Genomic DNA, 6604 nt, shown 5'->3' with positions numbered 1-6604 from the left:
CCTATTGCTTCCCGACGAGTGTTGTCATAGGCACGAACACCTTGGGAGGAGCTAGAAAAGTCACTAGGAGTGAAGCCCAAATTTTCAGCAGTGCGGAGAGGACACACATTGATGGCTGACCCATTATCCACTAGAGTCATGGGGATGATTTTGTCTTGGTATTCAACAGTCAGATAGAGCGCTTTTTGATGGCTTGCCCCCTCGGGTGGGAGGTCTTCATTTGTAAAGGTGATTCCTTCTTCCATATTTGTTGGTAACCTGACAAGCTCGTTAGGAGTGACTCCCTGGGTGACATTCAACTTGATAAGAGAATTGATTAGAGCAGTGCGATGCTCCACGGAGGAAGCCATGAGTTGCCAAATATTGACCTCTGCCTTTGTACGCTTCAATTGTTTGATCAAGGAATTTTCCTCGGTAGGCAGAGGAAGATTAGTTGTCGGTGTTATTCTGTTGACTGGCTCTTGAATGCGGCCGGATCGAGTCATGACCTGAACATTATTCTCTGCCTTAGTGTCCAAGTACCAATCGACAATCACGATTTCCTGACATTCATCGTCAGAGATGTTCTCAATAGGAGGGTCGTGGTATATGTCTTCATCGTCGCTGGCCCATATCCCACAAATATCTTCTTGAGGTAATCCAGTAATAAACCGTACTCTGAATTTTCATCTGGTTGCACACGGCAGGGCACGGGCCTCTGGTTATGAAATATTTCCTCTACCTCGAAAGGACCCACAGCATGGAAAGGGTTTCCTTATTGTCTTCGACACCCCTTATGCGAGCCTCGGCTTCTTCAACACGTTCATAGAGCTCTGCTACAGCCGTTGCCAATTAAGTCATCTTGAATTGGATTTTGAGAAAATGAGTCCGAGCACCTAGTTATCACATGACTTGAATTTAGAACTTCGACTTCCCGACACATGATATGATATGCATGCTATGAATGAGACTTATACTTAACTCTAAGTTCCACTCCGAAGATTCGGAATTTTGGGTTTTGTATTTGTATTCGGGATTTTCAACCCATTGAAAATATTTGAAAGGAGCTTCATTCTCTTGTGGAGGCCTCCTCCTTATATTAGAGCTCGAGATATTGAAAGGGGATTTTGACCCATTGGATTTTGCATATTCAGAGGGAGTTTCGACCCAACATAGAGCATGGAATATTTTAGGGGAATTTCAACCCGATGAGAATGTAGAAATTGAATTTGCATTATTTCAATGGAGTTTCAACCCGGGAATAGAACTCGGAAATTGGATTTGTACTATTTCTAGGGAGTTTCTACCCATAATTGGACTTGGACTATTTTAGGGGAATTTCAACCCATTGGATTTTGTACTATTTCTAGGGACTTTCAACCCATTGGAATTCGGGAATTGAGTTTGTGTTATTTCAGGGGAGTTTCAACCCGTTGGATTCATTACAAGAAAAAATGGTTATAACAACGCCCTTTTATGCAACAGTTTTACTGGCGTTGCTATATCATACCTATTACAACACTTAAATAATTATTAGTTTGAGTAGACTTTGACTTTAGAAAAACGTCTCTATAGAAAAACTATGGCAACAATTATATATTATCATAATTTTATTACAACACTTTTTAGTTTTATGGTATTTTGATGAGATAGTGCAACAGTTTTTTTTTCTTCTAATAAGTTAAATAGAAAAAATAAAAAATAGATTTATTAAACAATTACAATATAGAGCTATGGTATTTTGGTTTCCCTCCGCATTTTTTTCACGATTTTGTTTCACCCTAACCAAAACCCTTTGCTCTCACGTTCTGCGTTATCTTCCGCCCTCCTCGTCGCTGATCTTTAATCTCTTCATCATCGTTGCTTGAAGCAGGCGAATTGGAGATTAATGTTTCTGGATTGGCGATTGGGACTCTAAATTGGCGATACAGAAAAATTGGCAAATTTCGTTTCTGAATTAGCGAGAAGAATAAGGTTAGTTGTTATGTATCTCTTTGAATTTGGTCTTAAATTTTACGATTTTGTTGGTTAAGTTATCAAGCGATTATAATTGAATATTTTTTTGTGTGGTTTTGAGAGCTAAGTTAGGGTTCTAGTAGGCAAGTAGGGTAATTGGGGAATTGGAGATTGATGCTTCTAAATTGGCGATTGGGACTCTGAGTTGGATATGCAGATAAATTATCAAATTGAGTTTCTGAATTAGCGAGAAGAACAAGGTTAGTTAGTATGCATCTCTTCCATTTTGGTTCAAGTTATTAAGCAATTCGAATTAAATAATTTTGTGTGATTTTGATAGCTAAATTAGGGTTCTATTAGGGAATTAGGTTAATTAGGGATTTTGGTTGATTTTCATCATTGCTTTTATTTGTTGATTCCAATGGGTTATTTTGGATTAAAATCTATAATGTGTAATTATTTGTGGAGGGAGTTAGAGTAGATTGTTCGTCATGCTTTGTAGATAATGAAGATTGATCAATACAACTAATTTAGATCCGAGTTTGTTTCAAAGGGTGTATAAAGATACCAAGTCAATTAGTCATTACATTCATTTTTGTTGATAAGTTCCTATGTTTAGCGTTCTTCAGCTTGTACTTTCTCCCCATCTGTGTCTCTAAATAGTTTATAACAGTGGTATGCAAATTGTCTTAGAATTTCCCCATATTAATCCCCTTGCTCCCTGTACTTTCTCCATCTAAATTTCCGATATTAGCATGTGATGTGCGTTTTAAGCACATCACTGTTTTAATTGACGCAAGCTGAAGCCGCCTCTGGTTTGAACGGAGTATTGCAAAAGTTCGACTGCTCTTTGAGTCTACCTAGAAAATGAAAAACGAGAAAAATCTTGAAAATAATGCTAAGCAAATGACCGTCTGATCTAGGCAGAAATAATAGTGTTCCAATCATTCGTTTGTGATTCAGTGGGTACAGACTCACAGACTGGGTTATTTAGTAAATAATTGCTCTGCTGAAGCTCTGTTTCTTTCTTTTGTTGTCTTGATCAATTGGTTGTTTGGTGATAATGTTGAGTTGCAATTTTATTTGCTCTAGTCTATACCGTTGTTATAGTGATGTTGGTGCTTTTGACGATTGGAATTGGTTTCTTTCTTGTTTTGTTGGTGTTGTTTAGCGGCAGACAACCTTACTGCCTTTTTGTACCTCGTGTCTCACTATCAAATACCATGCCAACAAAATTTACAAACCCATAGATACATAGGATGAAAGAGCTTAGCTTGATTTTTCTATTTTAGAAGAGATGGGGACTGGCCTAGGTCATGTCACTTAGAGTCTTCCATCCACTGGTGTAAATGTATTAAGACATAAAGTTTATGTATTTCAACCTAATATTTTCTGTTGGTGGTTGATCCACTGGCGGATGCCAGTTTTAATCTTCAATGGGCTAAGCAAGTAAACCAAAGGACACATTTTCCACAGGATATGTATTGACGTACATCCACAAAGGACATGAAATGAGTACAACAGACTAATATTCAGCCAATAGTAGACTGGTAGTGTATAGGTCAAAGTTGAAATATGTTAAACCAAATAATTTAAGACCCAATAGCTCTTAGTTCTTTCTCATCATTAGTATTGTGTCTAGATTTTGCTTATTCAGCCAGGGGTATGGCCACTCGAACGAGGTACAACACCAGATATGTAGTTGAATAATTTCAAACTTACCTTCATTATGAGACCATTGTTTTCTACATGACCAAACAATATTTCATAGAACCCAGCATGATTATGTAAGCAGGGAAAGAAGATAACTAGACTAAAAGTACAGTTTTTATGGGGGCTGGAAAATACTACACTCATTGCAAAATCATCTGCATCACTCAGCCACATAGTCCTTTGTGTTCTGAACCTCAGTTATGATTTCAGGCAGCGTGTCGATATCCGTCCTAGACTCTCTCTCTCTCTCTCTCTCTCTCTCTTCCTATACAAGGGTCGTAGTATTAATAGCATCGATAGGGTTATGTTGAAGTCTTCATGTGCATGTGAGTCAAACAGTAGCGAATTAAGTGTCATTAAGCTTAGTCTGCAACATCTAAACTCATGTAATTTTTGCGGTGCCAGGATCTGTCACCAGTAATAGTCTTCCGCCTCTAAAACACCCTACATAAGGGTTTTTTAATTTTTTGGGGAGGGGGCAGAAGGTCATATAGAAACAATAATATTTTTTAGTGATCAAACTTGAAAACATGATTTCTCACTAACTGCAAAAATCAGACAAACCTTGATAATCATGATTGCAGCATCCTTGTGCAATAATTCATTATACTCTTCAAAGGCGAGTTTCTGTTACGATGCAATTATGAAGTTATTGAAATTTTAGTTAAAATGAGAGTTCAAAGAAATTACATACTTGGCCACAGTTGGGGCAACCAACATCTCCTGAACAGTATGGAAATTTTCAGATCCTCATATTCGTAAATGTTGCCTCCTATAGTCCTATGTCCTTAATTATTTTTCTTTCTATTGTTGTTGAATCACTCGAATGTGTCATGTTTCTTTAGTTTATGCCGTTATTTGTTTTCAAAATCTGAATGTAATATGTTCTGTTTATAATTGTACCCTTGTACTGCCTATTCTGGCTCTCTTCTTTGGTCACATTCAATGTCAAATTATGTTTTGGAAAATGCATTGACCAATAGGTACACCCAAAGTACATAAAAAACAAGAATTCACATTTCTTTGTCCCTTAGTATCAACTGTACTCATATTGTGCTTCTTAATTATGGGCGTGTTCGGCGGTAGCGTTTGAGGTAGCGGGTAGCGTTTTGACCTAGTCAAGACACTACTTGTAAAATTTGTAAGTGTTTGGTAAAGTAGCGATTTAGGTAGCGGTTAGCGGTTGAGTAGCTTTTGTCAAACGTTAAAATTAGTAGCGTTTAAGATAGCGGGTAGCTTTTGACAAATTTATAATAAAGTTTTAAATAATATTCTAGCTTTTATTTTTATTTTATAATATCAACCGCTAATTTTATCGAACACTCATATTAATTACCCGCTACTTTGACAGCTAACCGTTACCCGCTACTATTCACCGCTACTCGCTACTCTAACCGCTACCCGCTACTCAACCGCTAACCGTTACCCGCTACCGCTAATTTTGCCGAACAGGGCCTATGTGATCCTTTTGAACTCTCCCTTCTCAAGTGTCTCATCGGGTTTCCTATAATATGAAGTTGTTACTATTTCTGATCTTTTTCATTTCCTTGTCCTAGTGACAAATATCAATAATTGCTATGTTATTGTTTCTTATATTTTATTTATTTTTATTAATGATGTTTTACCCTTATCATTAGCTATGTGTTTTCTCTATCTAATATTGTTTGACGAATTAAAGGTCTTGTTCTTTTCATCCTTTAAAAATTATTTAGGCAATATAAGTTTGGTTAAGTTCCGATATTAGATAATTTAGGCAATTTTCTAATATTGTTTGACGAATTAGAGGCCTTGTTCTTTTCATCCTTTAAAAATTATTTAGGCAATCTAAGTTTGGTTAAGTTCTAGTTAGGGATAAGTTCATTTTACAACCAATAAGCTTGGATAAAGTTTGATAAGTACAAATTAGTTATAGTAAGGCTATGTTTTGACCTGAATAACTGAATTTAACTTATTTGAACTTATTTTGTTTATACCTTATTTTTCTTCATTGATTTGTTATTGTTTCAAAATTGTTCATGTTGGATTGAAATTATTCGTCATATGGATTTGGAAATAGTTTAATTAGTTCCATTTTTGTGGATAGTTCAATTTTAAATGAAATTCTGTCGGATTTTCCACTTTCACTATCATTTGATGTTACAAACTTTTGTAATATATAAGGGTGTACAATTTGAGTCTTGATAAATTTACATGAATCATTGGGTAATGAAAAACGTTGCCATTTACCCATTATTCCTAAGGTTTAGCTTTAGTCATTCATTTTAGCTTCTTTTTTATTACGTATATGAATTTCATTGATAATAAGTTTCTTATGTGTCACACTTGATTTGTTTATTGTGCAGGATGGTGCATATATTCAAGAATTACAAGCTACTTAAAATGTGTGAAGATTCGTAGGGTTTTTGGCACATGAATATGATATATGTTTTGAAAAATAAAGTTATCGGACAGTGATCGCAGGATTTTTTTTTAATTTAATGGATTTAGTTTTAGAACCTATATTTTTTTTACTATTCAAACAATTGTAACAGATATTATGCTTATGAAATTAAGCTATTTGAAATGTATACATTTTTTGAACTTATTTGTTATGAAAATCTTATTATATGCAGGTAATACTTTTTACATATATATGGATAACTAAATCCATTTGAGAAGCAGCTTTAGACCAATTGAATGCGTTGCCATAACTCAAATGAATTGAAAGCGTTGCCATAACTCAAATGAAAGCGTTGCCATAAACTTAATTGAAAGCGTTGTCATAATCCAAACCAAAAGCGTTGCCATACACTCAATAGAAAGCGTCGCTATAAATATAATTGGATGTGTTACCATAAGTATAAGAAAGTGTTGCGTTAGTTTTAAACTTCTACCAACACCAAACTAATAAGTGTTGCCTTAAGTTGGAAAAACAGTTGCCTTAAATGTGTAAATGTTGGCTTAAGTTGTTGAATAA

At 35.4% G+C, this 6604-nt stretch overlaps 1 long non-coding RNA gene across 1 annotated transcript; it reads left to right on the top strand.

The window, feature by feature from the left end:
• The first annotated feature begins 1645 nt into the window (after positions 1 to 1645).
• On the top strand, positions 1646 to 6228 carry LOC130467845 (uncharacterized). Its single transcript, XR_008927797.1, has 2 exons — positions 1646 to 2195; positions 5991 to 6228. It is a non-coding gene; the product is annotated as an uncharacterized lncRNA (long non-coding RNA).
• The last annotated feature ends 376 nt before the right edge of the window (positions 6229 to 6604 follow it).

The sequence above is a fragment of the Spinacia oleracea genome, chromosome 2 (assembly GCF_020520425.1).
Source record: "Spinacia oleracea cultivar Varoflay chromosome 2, BTI_SOV_V1, whole genome shotgun sequence".
Lineage (NCBI taxonomy): Eukaryota > Viridiplantae > Streptophyta > Magnoliopsida > Caryophyllales > Amaranthaceae > Spinacia > Spinacia oleracea.
Note: the sequence above shows the minus strand (reverse complement) of the source record. Positions and strands in the feature narration are given on the sequence as shown.